This window comes from Diceros bicornis, chromosome 31 (assembly GCF_020826845.1).
Source record: "Diceros bicornis minor isolate mBicDic1 chromosome 31, mDicBic1.mat.cur, whole genome shotgun sequence".
Lineage (NCBI taxonomy): Eukaryota > Metazoa > Chordata > Mammalia > Perissodactyla > Rhinocerotidae > Diceros > Diceros bicornis.
The window spans coordinates 20,676,754-20,695,808 of record NC_080770.1 but is presented as its reverse complement, the minus strand read 5'-3'; the positions used below and the strand labels follow the sequence as shown (position 1 = coordinate 20,695,808).

Below are 19,055 nucleotides of genomic sequence, written 5' to 3'. Positions count from 1 at the left end.
CATACAATAATTTCCCAGTTATCCACAAGGATGATACCCAGTTCAGCATAAATGTCTCACAATTTATGGTGTGAAAGCATTAATTGGGTTTTTTAATCATTTAAAATGACAAATGATAGGGAAGCTGATATACTGATATCTTAAAGCAAATCATGACATTATTTATTAATCTTTTCACAGAAAGGCACCATAGAAACCCAAAATAAATGGATGAGAAAAATTCCACCAAAGTGAAAGAGTTCATACTTCTGGGGTTCACAGCAGACTTACGGTTACAGAGAGCGCTCTTTTTCATCTTCCTTGTCATTTACGTCATCAGTCTCTTAGGGAACATCACCCTGGTTTCTTTGATCTGTACTGATTCTCGGCTCCACACACCCATGTATTTCTTCACTGGAAAACTGTCATTCCTGGATCTCTGGTATTCTTCTGTCTATGCCCCCAAATCCTGATGACCTGCATCTCTGATGACAAAAGCATCTCCTTTGCTGCTGCCTAGCTCAGTTCTTCTTCTCAGCTGGTCTGGCCTATAGTGAACGTTACCTGTTGGCTGCCATGGCTTATGACCGCTACGTGGCCATCTCTAATCCCTTGCTTTATTCCCAGGCTATGTCTGCAAGGTTATGTGCCAGTTTTGTTGAAACTTCATACAGTGGTGGCTTTCTGAATTCAACCATCATCACTACTGAGACATTTACCCTGAGCTTCTGTGGCAAGAACATTATTGATGATTTCTCCTGTGATCTGCCCCCTCTTGTAAAGTTGGCCTGTGATGTGAAGGAGAGCTACCAGGCTGTGCTTTATTTCATACTTGCCTCCAATGTCATCACCCCTGCCATGCTTATTCTTGCCTCCTACCTCTTCATTATTGCTGCCATCTTGAAGATCCATTCTACTCAAGGCCGCCTCAAGGCCTTCTCCACTTGTGGCTCTCACTTGACAGCTGTCACCTTGTACTATGGTTCAATTCTCTTCATTTACTCCTGACCAAGTACTAGCTATGCACTAGAAAGGGATAAAGTTGTGTCAGTGTTCTATACTGTGGTGATTCCAATGTTGAATCCTTTGATCTATAGCTTAAGCAATAAAGATGTTAAAAATGCCCTGAGGAAAATGTTAGATAGAGCAAAGTTTTATTAAATGAAAATATTTGGTGAACAATGGCTATATTTTACTTCACAGATTATCTCCCTGTCATGGTTATCAGACTGTCCTCTCCGAAATACATAAAATAAGAGAACAAAACGTCTTTGGATAATGTTAAAACACTACTCTGTATTGTTTTTTTTTAAGTTGGCACTAATGTATTTGAATGTGTTTTTAAAGTAAATGAGGCTGGGGCATTTGGAAAAACTGCTATGCCTGCTAGCTTGAAATAAAGTCTATAAAATTACTGGGATTCTAGAACGTTGAAAGCGAGGAGCTTATTTTTTCTTTTAATTTTCACTTGATAGTTTATAAGTTGCTTACATGTATAATACTGTAATCTATAAACAGGAATAATAGAATTGGTGATGGAATCATAGCCTCATGTAGATGCATTAAATGACTTCCTTCAAATTATGTAGTTCATAGGTGAGGAAATAGGAATGCAAATCCAGAACTTCTGACTCCAAAGCTTCTAACCCCATTTGTTGGGAGACAGAGTCAGTTAGGAGGTCATAAGTAAAATTTCTACTGTAAAATTCCCTTGGAAATAAACTTATTTTTTCTTTCTGACTCTCATTTATTAGCTCACCATGGTACAAAGATTTCCCTGGCAATAGATAGAGGAAGGAACAAATATCTTTACTAGAGTCACTGTGAGCTTTTCAATAAAAGTATATTTTCTCAAAAAACTAAAGAATTAAGGGCAAAAGTATAGCAGCTGTATGAAATAGACAGAAATGGAGATGTAGATAGAAATAGACAGATAAGTAGACAAATAGAGAAATTTCCAAAAGCTTTAGATCCAGGAAAAGATTCAGAGTAAAAATGTCTACTAGGTGAAGCAATGATTGATAACAATTAGGGTTCTACGAATATTTATATTTTTTTGGTTGTTCAGTGTTGTGTATGAATTAATGAAAAATTGGAGAATATTTCATTATGATGCATCACATTTCCTAATTTTAGTAGTCTTTCTACATGTAAACCATGGGATTGCACCAACATAAAAAAGCCGTAGCATTAATGAGCAAGTATATTAGTTTGCTAAGACTACCATAAAAAAATACCACTGACCGGGTCATGTAAACAACAGAAATTTATTTTATCTCAGTTCTGGAGGCTAAAAGGCCACGATTCAAGTGTCATCATGGTTGCTTTCTTCTGAGGCATCTTTCCTTGTTTTGCAGATAGCCAACCTCTTGCTGTGTCGCGAAATGGTCTTTTCTTTGTGCACACCCATCCCTGGTGTCTCTTTGGGTGTCTAAATTTCCATTTCCTCTTTTTACAGACACCAGTCAGGTTGGTTTAGTGCTTGCCCTAACCACCTCATTTTAACTTAATCACATCTGTAATGGCCCTATCTCCAAATACATTCACATTCTGAGTTACTGGGCATTAGGTCTTCAACTTTGGGGGGATATAATTCAACCTATAACATCAGGGATTGATAGGAGTTTCTTGATGAATGAGATAAGGGAGGGCAGCCTAGAAGAGAGAGAAGAGCATATGACAAGGAAAAAATATATGGACTGTATGATACGTTCTAGAAATGTCTAATTAGTACAATTTTGAGAGTTTCTATCATCAGACACATTTAATGATTCTATCGTAACTTAAATCCCTTAAGAGAGTGTACTCAGCAAAATATTCCTAATTTCATCTTATCCTAATTAGTATATGTTCTCCATACTCCAAATAAACTTTAATTGAGTCCCTGAAGACTAAGGTACATATTTCTGGGATGCTCTGTGGAAGGAGTCCCAAAGGGCTATTGAGAAAATACACATATTGGGTCCAACAGACACACCAAAACATCAGAGGAAAAAGTGTGTCACTTCCAAGACTGTCCTTCCTGACCAAGGGTAAGCAACTGGGATCAGGAGCAGCTAAGTGGTTGGGCCTCTCTGTGACCTCAACTGTGATTAGAAGGGGGATACAGAGTCTGGCCTGGCTCTCAAAGGATTGTTATTATGCCAAACACACACACACACACAGACACACACACACACACTATCCTAAATAGGATTCCAACCAATGATATATGTAACCCTCATGTAGAAATCAAAATTCAGTGTGGTAATCATGCTGGGTCATCATATATCCACCGACACAGTGGAGAAATCAAGAGGACACAAAAGGTGACATGTTTTTTCACTCTAGTGGTTATCATCATCTGTGCCGTCAAAACTACTAATGTATGGTGTTTTCATTTCTTTGTACTCATTTTCAGGTCTTAGAGGGACATATTCTTCCACAGAATTTTAAATGCTCCAGTGAAATAAGCAAGGAACAGAGCTTCTACAGGGGAACACACAACTTGAGAAGACATTCTGTATGGAATGCTTAGCATGATTGGCTCTGACATTTTCTGTGTCTTTTATTTCACATTCACATTTTAATTGCAATTTAGTTCAAATTCAGAATGGATTTTAGTCCAATTTGATGGTTATGAGTTTGATGGTTATGACTTCTCTCTTTATTTACTCTTCCTTCTTATTAGTAATGACTACACTGATCCAGGAAAGTCCATGTGAGGCTAGATTAGTCCTGAATAGTTTGAGCTAGGTTAGCAGTAGACAATACTTTGGGAAAAACAGGTTCAAGATGTAAAAGTAATTACCCATTTTTTCATTCTAGAAATATTTATTTAGTGCCAATTAGTTACTAGAAACTGTTCTGTATGCTGAGATACAGGAGTAAGCAAAACAAAAAATCTTTTTGCTCCGCAGTTAATGCATTCTGGTGGGGAAAAATGCACAGTAACTTAATAAAGAGGAGTTAGATGATGACAATAGGTCTAGGAGAAAATAGAGCAGAGTCTGAGCAGAAAAAGAAGGATGGGACTGTTGATGGGAAGAGGGCATTGAATTTAAAATAGTGATGAGAATAGGTCTTAGTCAGAAAATGACATTTAAATTGGACTTAAAGAAAATAAGAATGTGAGGCTTGCAGATATCTGGGGATAGTTTTTCAACCAGAGGAACACTCAGTTCGGATATCTTTGATGGTGGGTCAGGGCTGGTATTTTTGAAAAACAGTGAGACGGTCAGAGAAGCTGGAGAAGAATGAAGCAAGAGGTGAGTCTTAGGCGATATGGACCTGCAGGTAATGGAGGGCTGGATCTTGGAGGACGTTTAGGCCATTGAATGGGATTTGACTTTAACTTAGAACAAATTGCGAGGGTTTTTGGGTGGTTTTAAGAACAGGCTTAAAGTGACTTGCCTTATTTTGGTTTTTTTGTAAAGGACCATATTGACTGAAATATTGAAAATAGGCTATAGAAGGACAAGTGTGTAGACCAGTTAGAAAACTATCACAATATTCTTGGCAAAACATGATGATGTTGTGGACCAGAGTGGTAGCAGTGGAGGTGGTGAGAAGTGCTCAGACCCAGGATAGGTTTTGTAGGTAGGGATGCCAGGATTTCTTGGAAGATTGATGAGGAGGTAGAAGAGAAAGTGAGTAGGTTGTTTTCTAATTCATATCTCGAGAAAATGGAAGAGTAGATTTATTACCTTGTATGAGAAATGAGCAGATTGACCATTTTGGAGAGTGAATATTAGGAATTCAGCCCAAACATGCAAACTTTGAAATATTTATTACTCATCTCTTATAATTATATAATGTTAACACTGAAAAGGAACTTAGGCATCTTTTAGTGGTAGAATTTTTAAGAATCATAGTGACAAAATCGATGGATAGATTTCTGGGGATTTGTGAGCCCTCTATATCTGTGTGTGCTTATACATATGTACAGTTTGGAGGCTAGGGAGAAGAATCATTGCTTCTATCATATTCTTTAAGAAGTCCATGATTCCAAAAATTTAAGATCATTAAATTTTTAGATAAAGAAACAAAGGAACGTAGTAGTTAGAGAATATACACAAGTTCACATGATTGATTTTTAGGGAAACAAGAATGAATATGCAAATCTTAAAGTTAAAAGAAGAATGCTTCTGTCTTTGGTACATTCCATCTCTCACTTCAACCAAGATGATGATAATGACCCATGTATCCAAAAACATATGTATGTATAAGGATTGTTAATCTATTCTAACACACTGTATTGTTGTAGATGAGGTTTCTATTGTTATCTTTTTGATGAATTCTTTAACAGATGTTAACAAGTTGGTATCCTAGAAGGTGGGTACTGGAAAAGGATCAACTATTATTCATGTGGGTGAAATTATGTTCCAGAGAGGACATGTGATGCTCTGTATGCACACTGGTGATTAGCCTCAGGCTCAATCCCTATCACAAGACTCCACAGTCCAAGGCCAATGAACCGTGCACTTCCAAGCCTGCCACTCCTTCGTCAAATTGCATGTGAGTAGGTGACAAAAATGTTAACCTTCAGCATTTTAGAAAGATTCTGAAGGTCACCACCCTTCAGGATTTAATTATTTCCATGTAGAAAAGTGGCTTTTTTTTCCCTCAAGCTCAGATTTTATAAATAAGTCGGGTATAATTTAACCTTATGATAATAAAAATAGCTACAGTCAGTTATGTATATTTTCTGGCCACACACTATGTTATGCATTTGATCCACATAGCACGGACATTTTTCTTGCCTTTTATAAAGTAAAGAAATGTGGGTTGGAGGTTGTTAAAGACTTTGCCAAGATTGCAGAGCTACCATTGGGTGGAATCAGGATTTGATCTCAGGTGCCATTTCAATTGTGCAGTTATGCAAGTCTGTCTATGTCAGACCCGTCTTCTCTCAGCTGGCTTGGTCATATGTCTGTGTTTAGCTGTTAGCTCGGTCGGGGGCTGGATGATGAAGAATGCACTAAGTCTAGGGGCCAGCTTGCTGTCAGCTGGGGTCACAAAGAGAATGCAGTCAGATGTCTCACTATTCAGCAAGCTAACTATGGCTTATTTACGTTGTGGTGGCAGGATTCTAAAAGTGAGAAGAAAAGTGAACAAAGCCTTTTGAGGCCCAAGCTTTGACATCTGCATAACACTGCCTATGCTGTGAACTATTGGCCAAAACAAATGACAAGGCCATGACAGACTCCAAGGTAGAATAACAAAATCTACTCCTGAAATTAAGAAATCAGTAAAGAATTTTAGTCTTTATTTTTTTATGTCTTAATAGTTTATAACATTGTGAAATTTTGGTTGTACATTATTGTTTGTCAGTCACCATATAAATGCCTCCCTTCACCCCTTGTGCCCACCCTCCAACCCCCTACCCCTGGTAATCATCATACAGTTCTCTCTGTCCCTGTGTTGGTTTATATTCCACATATGAGTGAAATCACCTGTGCTTGTCTTTGTCTGGCTTATTTCCCTTAACATAATACCCTCCAGGTCCATCCATGTTGTTGCAAATGGGACAATTTTGTCTTTTTTATGGCTGAGTAGTATTCAATTTTATGTGTATATATATATATATATATATAAAATACATATATATAAAATCGTATATATATGTATTATATATATATATATGTACACCACATCTTCTTTATAGAATTATCAGTCAAGAGACACTTAAATTGCTTCCACTTCTTGGCTATAGTGAATATTGCTGCAATGAACATAGAGGAGTATAAGCCTTTTTGGATTGTAGATTTCAGATTCATTGAATGGATTCCCAGTAGTGGGATAGCTGGATCATAGGGTATTTCTATTTTTAATTTTTTGAGGACTCTCCATACCGTTTTCCACAGAGGCTGTACCAGTTTGCATTCCCACCAGCAGTGAATGAGTGTTCCCATTTCTCCACAACCTCTTCAACATTTGTTGTTTTTTGTCTTGGTGATTGTAGCCATTGTAACAGGTGTAAGGTGATATCTTAGTGTGGTTTTGATTTGCATTTCCCTCATGATTAGTGATGTTGAACATCTTTTCATATGCCTATTGGCCATCAATATATCTTCTTTGGAAAATTATCTGTTCATATCCCCTGCCCATTTTTTGATTGAGTTTTTTGTTTTTTGTTGTTCAGTTGTGTGAGTTCTTTATATAGTATGGAGATTGAACCCCTTGTCAGATATATGATTTGCAAATACTTTCTCCCAGCTGGTGGGTTGTATTCACTTTGATCTTGGTTTCATTTGCCTTGTAGAAGCTCTTTAATCTGATGAAGCCCCTCTTGTTTATTTTTCCTTTAGTTTCCCTTGTCTGAGAAGACATGGTATCAGAAAATATTCCTTTATGACCAATGTCAAACAATCTATTGCCTGTATTTTCTTCTAGGAGTTTTATAGTTTCAGGTCTCACCTTCAGGTCTTTGATCTATTTTGAGTTAATTTTTGTGAATGGCGAAAGCAGATGGTCTACTTTCATTCTTTTGCATGTGGCTGTCCAGTTTTCCCAACACGATTTATTGAAGAGACTTTCCTTTCTCCATTGTATGTTCTTAGCTCCTTTGTCGAAGATTAGCTGTCCGTAGATGTGTGGTTTTTTTCTGGGCTTTCAATTCTGTTCCATTGATCTGTGTGTCTGTTTTTGTACCAGTACATATCTGTGTTGATTACTATTGCTTTGTAGTATGTTCTCACAAATTCATCACATTATATATTGTATGAAATATAATTGTATAAAATATTTAAACGAGAAAGAATTAAATTAACCACAAACTAATAATCTTTGTGATATATTGCAAAATTTAAAAAAAAGACTACAAGAATTGGTTTGTGGTTAATTTAATTCTTTCTCTTTTAAATATTTCATATAGTTATGTTTCATACAAAATATGATAAATTTGTGATACAGTTATATTTCACTCAGAAGTCAGAATGATGACTATATCATTCTTTTAACTGAATGTTCTAAATCTTTCATAAAATTGATTTATCTACTCCTCCCAAGACTTTATAGTTTCTTGTGTAAAAATAGAGAGGGGATGCTTTCATTACCAACCAGTACTTTGAAAGGATCTTGTCTTTAAGACTTTTCTAGTATTTTGAGGTTAAATTACTATATAAATACACATTTCTGACCAGAAGAGAGGTTGAGATGCTCAGTCTTTGAGTCTTATCTATCAGGACAAGGTCAAAATTTATACAATCCCTAATAATTCTATCTAGAAGTGTGAATGCCTCTCTTTCCTGCCTTCACCAGAGGACTGGTCTCAAGAGTTAATAGAAGATTGAAGATTTCAGAGGGATTCATGTTGAGGCAATTTTTCCTGCCTTTCAATCCATTCTCTGATCTGCAGCCAAAGTAAACTTTAAAAATATAAATCTGATTATGCTACTTCCTCATAATAGCAAGGACTTTCATCTCTGTTGGATTAAAGGCCAAAATCTTTAACATGGCTTTCAGTAACCTTTGTGAGCTACTGTCTCTTGTAGCTCATTCCTCTTTCCCTCTCCATCCCAATCTTTCTTTAGCCTCTTTCAGCTGCTTGAATTCAGCAGACTCTCTCAAGGGAGGGGTCTGTTATAAGTGCTTCTTCTCATGGAACTGCTCTCCCTTGTCTCTTTACCCTGACTACGGGCTTCCATTGGGCTCATTCTTCAGGTCTTATTTAACTCTCTCTTCTTCTTTGAAGACTTTGAGCTTAGATCAAAATTTTGTTTTTTTATCAGCTTTTTACCTCTTTAGACGGTAGTGGTAGAGGAGTAGTAATTGGCTCTGTGCTGATATTTCATTTTTTTCCCAAAATTATATTGTATTAAAAATGAAATTAGTAAGTACCAGATATTTTTCCTTGTACAGACAAGTGATAACATAGCAGAGAAAGTTCATAGTAACTACTGAAATGGTGGCTATAACCCATCATTATATACACTATCAGTATAAAATGTACACATTCATGCCAAGATAATACTACTCAAGCTTCAGCATATTGAGAAAAAAGTTGTATTGTACAAATGAATAACAGCATAACACTATAACCGTGAAACTCTCAAGATGTGTGAGAATATTATGGGGAAATCTATGTGAGTAATATAGTTTGGTTGAAGTACTAAATCGATGAGGACAATTGGTGAGAGAGAGGTTTATAAAGATAAGTTAGAGGGCCGGCCCCGTGGATTAGCAGTTAAGTGCACGTGCTCCACTGCTGGTGGCCCATGTTCGGATCCCGGGCGCGCACTGACACAACACTTCTCCGGCCATGCTAAGGCGGCGTCCCACATACAGCAACTAGAACGTGCAACTATGACGTACAACTATCTACTGGGGCTTTGGGGAAAAAAAATGAGGAGGATTGGCAATAGATGTTAGCTCAGAGCCGGTCTTCCTCAGCAAAAAGAGGAGGATTAGCATGGATGTTAGCTCAGGGCGGATCTTCCTCACACACACACAAAAAAAGGTAAGTTAGAGCCAGTTTATAGAACCTTGCGTGTATGCCTAAAGTATCGGTGCTTTGTGTGCTAATGAGAAAAAATCCACTATATACTAATAAATAAATGGAATGGTCTTTAGGACTCCAAGCTGCTTTTACCACAGTGTTGTCAATGAAGTCACATCCTCTCTGAACATCATCACTTACATTTGAAAGATTAAGATACCTCACTAACTAACAAGTGGAAACAGTAGACCCTGAGGTAGAAAACTTGGATTTGCATTCTAGTTACAACATTGACTCTGGCTTAGCTCAAAGGTAAATGTTTTAAACTTTGAAGTAAATCACAATCCTCTTAGTTTTAGCTTTCTCCCACTGCCTTTGTACCTAGGGGGATGGTCAGCTGACTACTGGGGCATCAACTCTAATTCTGTAATGTTTTATGTTAGATACCTCCTTTTAGCTTCTCTCTGAGAGCTTCAGAACTTCAACTTTAAAGGATTCATGGTGTCTCAATATATCCTTGACAACAAAATTTGGATCTTCCTAAGGTTCAGCTTCCACTATGTGAAAAAAGGCTTCAGCTCCGTACATAAACCTCACATCAATTAGAGAAGAGTGCAAAAAAAATAGTGTTTAAAAAAAGAATCTTTTAAAGCTGTTTTCAATAGGTGATGAAATTCAGGTTGTCAGAAGATGATAGGATTGCCTTAGCTAGGAGAACAAGAGAGAATATAATTCAGCTATAAAAGACACAAATGACTTAACAGTTGAGAGCATATGGCCTTGATTAAGATAATCCTGGGTTGAAATACCAGCTCTGCTATAGACTAATTCTGTGATGTTGAAAATATTTCCTAAAATTCATGAGCATCATAATAGAAGTTACCTTGTAAATTTGTGGGGAGGATTAAGTGGGTTAAGTATAGGACTCAGGATACCATCTGTATGTAGTAGTAATATATATATATATATTTTTTTTTTTCTATTTGTACTAATAGTAACAGTAGCAGGACACTATATTGTTTTTTGTATAACTACCAGCACAATGCCTGACATCATAAATTCTCAATAATACGTGAAGGATACACAAATTTTTTTTTTATTGATATTTTAATGGTTTCTAACATTGTGAAATTTTGGGTTGTACATTTTTGTTTGTCCATCACCCCATATATGACTCCCTTCACCCCTTGTGCCCACCCCCCACCCCCACTGCCCGGGTAACCACAGTCCAGTTTTCTCTGTCCATGTGTTGGTTTATATTCCACATATGAGTGAGATCATACAGTGTTTGTCTTTCTCTTTCTGGCTTATTTCACTTAACATAATACGCTCCAGGCCCATCCATGTTGTTGCAAATGGGACAATTTTGTCTTTTTTTATGGCTGAGTAGTATTCCATTGTATATATATACCACATTTTCTTAATCCAATCGTCAGTCGAGGGACACTTAGGTTGCTTCAACTTCTTGGCTATGGTGAATAATGCTGCAATGAACATAGGGGTGCATAAGCCTCTTTGGATTGTTGATTTCAGGTGCGTTGGATAGATTCCCAGTAGTGGGATGGCTGGATCATAGGGCATCTCTATTTTTAATTCTTTGAGGAATCTCCATACCGTTTTCCATAGAGGCTGCACCAATTTGCATTCCCACCAGCTGTGTATGAGGGTTCCTGTTTCTCCACATCCTCTCCAACATTTGTTGTTTTTTGTCTTGGTGATTATAGCCATTCTAACGGGCGTGAGGTGGTATCTTAGTGTTGTTTTGATTTGCATTTCCCTGATGATTAGTGATGTTGAGCATCTTTTCATGTGCCTATTGACCATCTGTATATCTTCCTTGGAGAAGTGTCTGTTCATTTCCTCTGCCCATTTTTTGATCGGGTTGTTTGTTTTTTTGTTGTTCAATTGTGTGAGTTCTTTATATATTATGGAGATCAACCCCTTGTCAGATGTATGTTTTGCAAATATTCTCTCCCAGCTGGTTGGTTGTTTGTTCATCTTGATTCTGGTTTCATTTGTCTTATAAAAGCTCTTTAGTCTGATAAAGTCCCACTTGTTTATTTTTTCTTTAGTTTCCCTAGTCTGGGTAGGCATGTCATCCGAAAAGATTCCTTTAAAACCAATGTCAAATAGTGTGTTGCCTATATTTTCTTCTATGAGTTTTATAGTTTCAGGTCTCACCTTCAGGTCTTTGATCCATTTTGAGTTAATTTTTGTGAGTGGCGATAGCACATGGTCCACTTTCATTCTTTTGCATGTGGCTGTCCAGTTTTCCCAACACCATTTATTGAAGAGACTTTCCTTTCTCCATTGCATGTCCTTAGCACCTTTGTCGAAAATTAGCTGTCCGTATATGTGTGGTTTTATTTCTGGGCTTTCAATTCTGTTCCATTGATCTGTGTGTCTGTTTTTGTACCAGTACCATGCTGTTTTGATTACTATTGTTTTGTAGTATGTTTTGAAGTCAGGAATTGTGATGCCTCCTGCTTTGTTCTTTTTCTTTAGGATTTCTTTAGCTATTCGGGGTCTTTCGTTGCCCCATATAAATTTTAGTATTCTTTTTTCTATTTCTGTGAAGAATGTCATTGGGATTCTGATTGGGATTGCATTGAATCTGTAGATTGCTTTAGGTAATATAGACATTTTAACTATGTTTATTCTTCCAATCCACTTGCATGGGATATCTTTCCATTTCTTTATGTCATCATGGATTTCCCTCAATAATGTCTTGTAGTTCTCATTGTATAGGTCCTTCACCTCCTTGGTAAGATTTATTCCTAGGTATTTTATTCTTTTTGATGCAATTGTAAATGGTATTATCTTTTTGAGCTCTCTTTCTCTTAGTTCATTATTAGCATATAGAAATGCAACTGATTTTTGTAGATTGATTTTGTACCCTGCAACTTTGCTGTAGTTGTTGATTGTTTCTAACAGTTTTCCAACAGATTCTTTAGGGTTTTCTATATATACAATCATGTCATCTGCAAATAGTGAGAGTTTCACTTCTTCGTTACCTATTTGGATTCCTTTTATTCCTTTTTCTTGCCTAATTGCTCTGGCCAAAACCTCCAGTACTATGTTGAACAGGAGTGGTGAGAGTGGGCAGCCCTGCCTCGTTCCTGTTCTCAGAGGAATGGCTTTCAGTCTTTCCCCATTGAGTATGATGTTAGCTGTGGGTTTGTCATATATGGCCTTTATTATGTTGAGGTACTTTCCTTCTATTCCCATTTTATTGAGAGTTTTTATCATAAATGGATGTTGTATCTTGTCAAATGCCTTCTCTGCGTCTATTGAGATGATCATGTGATTTTTATTCTTTGTTTTGTTGATGTGATGTATCACGTTGATTGATTTGCAGATGCTGAACCATCCCTGCGTCTCTGGTATAAATCCCACTTGATCATGGTGTATGATCTTTTTAATATATTGTTGTATTCGATTTGCCAATATTTTGTTGAGGATTTTTGCATCAATGTTCATCAGCGATATTGGCCTGTAATTTTCTTTCTTTGTATTGTCTTTGTCTGGTTTTGGTATCAGGGTGATGTTGGCCTCATAGAATGATTCAGGAAGTGTTCCATCTTCCTCTATTTTTTGGAGTAGTTTGAGGAGGATGGGTATTAAATCTTCTTTGAATGTTTGGTAAAATTCACTGGAGAAGCCATCTGGTCCTGGACTTTTATTTTTTGGGAGGTTTTTGATTACTATTTCAATCTCTTTACTTGTTATTGGTCTATTCAGATTCTCCATTTCTTCTTGGTTCAATTTTGGGAGGTTGTATAAGTCTAAGAATTTATCCATTTCTTCTAGATTGTCCAATTTGTTGGCATATAATTTCTCATAGTATTCTCTTCTAATCCTCTGTATTTCCATGGTATCCATTGTAATTTCTCCTCTTTCATTTCTAATTTTATTTACTTGAGCCTTTTCTCTTTTTTTCTTAGTAAGCCTGGCTAAGGGTTTGTCAATTTTGTTTATCTTCTCGAAGAACCAACTCTTTGTTTCATTAATCCTTTCTACTGTTTTTTTGGTCTCAATATCATTTATTTCTGCTCTGATTTTTATTATTTCTCTCCTTCTGCTGGCTTTGGGCTTTGTTTGTTCTTCTTTTTCTAGTTTTGTTAGGTGTAATTTAAGGTTGCCTATTAGGGCTTTTTCTTGTTTGTTAAGGTGGGCTTGTATCGCTATGAGTTTCCCTCTCAGGACCGCTTTTGCTGCGTCCCATATGGTTTGATATGGCATGTTATCATTTTCGTTTGTTTCCAGATAGTTTTTGATTTCTCCTTTAATTTCATCAATGATCCATTGGTTGTTCAGTAGCATGTTGTTTAATCTCCACATTTTTGTCACTTTCCCAGTTTTTTTTCCTGGTTCATTTCCAGTTTCATAGCCTTATGGTCTGAAAAGATGCTTGTTATGATTTCAATCTTCTTAAATTTATTGAGGCTTGCTTTGTTTCCCAACATATGGTCTATCCTAGAGAATGTTCCATGCGCGCTTGAGAAGAATGTGTAGTCAGCTGTTTTTGGGTGGAGTGCTCTGTATATGTCTACTAGGTCCATCTCGTCCAGTTTTTCATTTAAGTCTAATATTTCTTTATTAACTTTTTGTCTGGATGATCTATCCATTGCTGTAAGTGGGGTGTTAAGATCCCCTACTATTATTGTGTTGTTGTTGATTTCTCCTTTTACGTTTGTTAATAGTTGTTTTATGTACATTGGTGCTCCTATGTTGGGTGCATATATATTTATAAGTGATATGTCTTCTTGATGGAGTGTCCCTTTTATCATTATATATTTCCCTTCTTTGTCTTTCTTAACCTGTTTTATCTTGAAGTCTACTTTGTCTGATATGAGTATGGCAACACCTGCTTTCTTTTGTTTGCCATTAGCTTGGAGTATTGTCTTCCATCCTTTCACTCTGAGCCTGTGCTTGTCTTTAGTGCTAAGATGTGTTTCCTGAAGGCAGCATATTGTTGGGTCTTGCTTTGTAATCCATCCTGCCACTCTGTATCTTTTGATTGGAGAGTTCAATCCATTTACATTTAGGGTAATTATTGAACTATGAGGGCTGAATGTTGCTGTTTTGTCACTTATTTTCTGGTTCTTTTGCATTTTCTTTGTTTCTTGTCCCATTTGTTTTGGACTGCCAATTCAGTTTGGTTGTTCTGTCTTATGATTCTTCTAGTTTTCTCTTTGTTTATCATATGTGGTTTTAATTTGATTATTTGTTTAGTGGTTACCTTGAGGTTTGGGCGAAAAATCTTCTGTATGAGATAGTCCATTATCTGATAGCCTCCTATTTCCTTATACTAAGTCAATTCAGTCACTTTCCTCTTCCCCTTCTAAGTTGCTCTTGTTATACCTTATTCTATCTTGTGTTGTGGCTGTGTGTTTACAGTGATGAGGTTAAATTTATTTTTGGTGAATTTCTTCCTTTGATCTTTGAGTTTAGTATTTAAGTGGTTGCTAACCTATTCCAGTAAAGATCTACTATTTCTCTGATTTTGTCTATCTACTTTTCTCCTTACTCCAAGCTTTGTGTTCCCTTTCTCTTCTTGTTTTCAGGCCTGAGGGCCTTCTTGAGTATTTCTTGTAGTGGCGGTCTCGTGGCCATGAACTCCCTTAGCTTTTGTTTATCTGGGAGAGTTACTATTTCTCCATCATATTTGAAGGATATTTTTGCTGGATAGAGTATTCTTGGCTGAAAGTTTTTGTCTTTCAGTATTTTGAATATATCATTCCAGTCTCTTCTAGCCTGAAAAGTTTCTGTTGAGAAATCCGCTGAGAGCCTGATGGGAGTTCCTTTGTACGTTATTTTTTGTTTTTGTCTAGCTGCCCTTAATATTGTTTCTTTGTCGTTGACCCTGGCTAGCCTTACCACTAGGTGTCGTGGTGAAGGCCTTTGTCTGTTAATATATATAGGCGTCCTGTTGGCTTCGCTTACTAGTATTTCCTGCTCCTTCCCCAGATTTGGGAAATTTTCAGCTATTATTTCCTTGAATAGGCTCTCTGTTCCTCTTTCCCTCTCCTCTCCCTCAGGAATACCTATAATTCTTATGTTACATTTTCTAATAGAGTCCGATATCTCGGAGTCTTTCTTCATTTCTTTTTAGTCTTAGTTCTCTCTCTTCTTCCATCTGGAGTATATCTGTATTCCTATCCTCTAAAGTACTAATTCTTTCCTCCATATTGTCAGCTCTGTTCTTTAAAGATTCCAGATTCTCCTTTATCTCCTCCATTGTGTTCTTCATCTCCATCAGCACTGATTGGTTTTTCTTTATGATTTCAATCTCTTTTGTGAAGAAACTCCTAATCTCATTGAATTGTTTGTCTGTGTTGTCTCGTATTTCGTTGAGTGTTTTTATGATAGCTATTTTGAAATCTCTGTCATTTAGTTTATGGATTTCTGTGTCTTCGAGGTTGATTTCTGGGTGCTTGTCATTTTGTTTCTGGTCTGGTGATTTCATATATTTTTGCATTGTGGTTCCTGTGTTGGTTTTGATTTTCCTCATCCTGGAAGTCTCTGGTTGCAATTTCCACCTGCCGCCACTGTGTGGTGGTAAAGGGCTGTGTAGTCTAAGCCCCCTGCGCTCTGCCCCAGTTTTTCTGCTGCGATCCGCAGTTTTGTTTTGTTTTGTTTTGTTTCTTTTCCCCACTGCGATCCACGGGTCCAGTCCAGTTTATTCAGGTCTGCCTCGGACCGCTAGATCTGGTCGAGCTGCAGACTCCGGGTTGCGGGGAGGGGGGAGCTCTCTCTTTTGCCCTCTGGGTCCCTGACGTGGGAGGCTTCTCGTTTGCCCCTCTTTATCCACTCTCTGGGTTGCTCAGATGTTGATGGTAGCCCTGTGGCTCCTCTGAGCCCTCTGTGCGGGAGTTTCCCACTGGCTGAGAGAGCCCAAAGAGCTACAGTTTCCCGCCGAGGGCCGCCCCTCCCCCCTCTCTGGGAGCCGCGCGGACCGGGATCGCTGATCTGATGGGGCGGGAGCGGAGTTCTCCTTACCTCTCCCCACTTCCTCCGGGGGCCCAGCACGTTCCGCTCTCAGATGTGCGGCAGTGTGGATCCCTCCGCTCTAGCTTTTCACTGTCTGGGATTCCGTTGTTGCTCTGTGGCTGTTACTTTTGTTGTATCTTGTGGGGGAAGAATTCACGGGAAAGCTCACTCCGCCATGATGCTGACGTCACTCCGATACTCAAATTTTTTGAGTGCTCGCTATGTGCTGAACATTGGGCTGGGTGTTTTGATGTCTATATTATTTACTCATTTAGACAACCTGACAGGGGGCTTCATTTTCCTCATGTGTTTGGTGAGACTAAGGGACTTGTCTTGCATTAAACAATTGGTAAGTAAAAGTCCTAATTCCAAAATCAGATTGTACTCCAATTCCAGTGGTTCGCAAGTCGCAATCTGAAATTATATCATTCTAGATAATAATAGATAAAAGTCCATAAGCCTCTAGTAATTGTTGACTTCATTGATACCTTTGTTTATTTCTTTCAATAGAAAAATACTAAATGACTTTTTTTCTCAGAATCTTTATCAGGCTTTCTCCTCTGTTGATATGGAAGTTGGAAATTGCACCACCCTGACTGAATTCACCTTGGTGGGCTTCTCAGCAAACCCCCGGTGGCAGCTGATTCTATTTGGAATATTTCTGATGCTCTACTTGATAACCTTGTCAGGGAACATGACCTTGGTTGTCTTAATCCGTATCAATTCCCACCTGCACACACCTATGTATTTTTTCATTGGCTATCTGTCTTTTTTGGATTTCTGGTACACCTCTGTGTATACTCCCAAAATCCTGGCCATTTGTGTCTCGGAAGATCAGCGCATTTCCTTGGCTGGATGTGGAGCCCAGTTGTTCTTTTCCTGTGTTGTCACCTACGCTGAGTGTTATTTCCTAGTGGTCATGGCCTATGACCACCATGTGGCCATCTGTAACCCATTACTTTATTCAAGTACCATGTCCAGTTCTCTCTATACTGGACTCGTTGCTGGCTCCTACATACGAGGGTTCTTGAATGCTGTAGCCCATACTGCCAACAATTTCTGCTGAGTTTCTGTGGTAAAAATATCATTGACCACTTCTTCTGTGTCGCACCACCATTGGTAAAAATGTCTTGTACAGGCACTCAGGTCTATGAAAAAGTCCTCCTGGGTGTGATGAGCCTCACGGTCCTTTCCAGCATTCTGACCATCCTGATTTCTTATTTCAACATCTTTCTGACTATCCTGAGGGTCCAAACAGCCTCGGGAAGGTACAAGGCCTTCTCCACCTGTGCTTCTCACGTAATCTCAGTCACGCTTTTCTATGGATCCTTGCTCTTCATGTATTCAAGGCCAAGTTCCACCTACTCCCTGGAGAAAGACAAAGTGGCTGCTCTGTTCTACGCTGTGGTCAACCCACTGCTCAGCCCTCTCATCTATAGCCTGAGAAGCAAAGATGTCAAAGAGGCCTTCTGGAAGCAATGCAGACCATAAGGCCAGAGAGATAAAGGTCATCTTTTTGCAGAATGCTCTAAAAGTATTTTCCAAATGTTTGGTTGTACACATATTTGAAAACGTTACAATATTTCAAGTAAATTCAACAAACTGTACTTAAAACAATGAAACATTAAACCACTCTTGTTTATTTTTATTTTGTTGTAATTACAATATTTTAAACCTATAATATTGGGTTGTTGGATGTCACATAATATTGATACTTTACAGTAGTACATTTTTTAAAATTTATCTTCTTATGATCATTGGGGGATTTGGAAAGAGAAAAGAAGAATCAGATGATTTTTGTGGGTATAGTTTGACTTTGAAGTTTGGCAAGCAAACTTTATTGTGTGGGGAAAAACCTTTGGAATGGTTAAAGTGGTGGAAATTTGCTCAAGATTTTCCAAATACTTATTTCTTCATAAAGCATTCCCTCCAAATTCCTTTATAATGCTCTATTTGAGTATATAGAAAAAAATCTTTGTAAACTTTTTGCATTCTGTATCAATTTAATATTAGGCAAATCTTTAAGAGTTGTTTAGATTACCAACACACACACACACACACACACACACACACACACACACAAAACTTTAGGATTGTATATCACTATAAAAGTGTGATCTCTTCCACAGAGAATGAGTACTCTGTCATCCTGTCTCTCATTCCATGCTGCGCCATATTCCCTATGAAACAAAGTAACATCAAGGGGATCAAACTAGAACAAACAAATCAGCAAGCAAAAACCCACTATATTCTAGACTCAGTGCTTGTTTATTTTTTCCCCATGAGTAGATTTTAAGTACGAAGAAACTTACAGCTAATATTCAGTTTGTGGCAGGTTTAGTTAATATTTTTTTCAATACTCTTTATAACAATGCTACAAATTAAGGATTATTGGTTACAATTGACAAATGATTAGTCTGAGCCTAAGAAGCTAGAAGTTTGTTATTGAAAGATTATAGCTATTGTTGTAATCAGCGCATTTATGAAATGCACATATTTAAATTTTAAAACAAATAGTTGTAGCCACTTCACCATTTGTATTAACTCTGACATTTGTGATCTTTCTTTTCATCTGCATTTATTATTTAACCCATCACTGCCGTCTCTCTTTTCATCACAAAATTCTTACCATTTCTTATTCTTCCATTACTACAGAAGTTCTGTA

General features: G+C 37.6%; 2 pseudogenes; both read left to right on the top strand.

Moving 5' to 3' along the window:
- Nucleotides 1-206: 206 nt before the first annotated feature.
- LOC131395426 (olfactory receptor 9G19-like) lies at nt 207-1,140 on the top strand (annotated as a pseudogene).
- Nucleotides 1,141-16,958: 15,818 nt separating this feature from the next.
- Nucleotides 16,959-17,895, top strand: LOC131395761 (olfactory receptor 9G4-like; annotated as a pseudogene).
- Nucleotides 17,896-19,055: the final 1,160 nt, after the last annotated feature.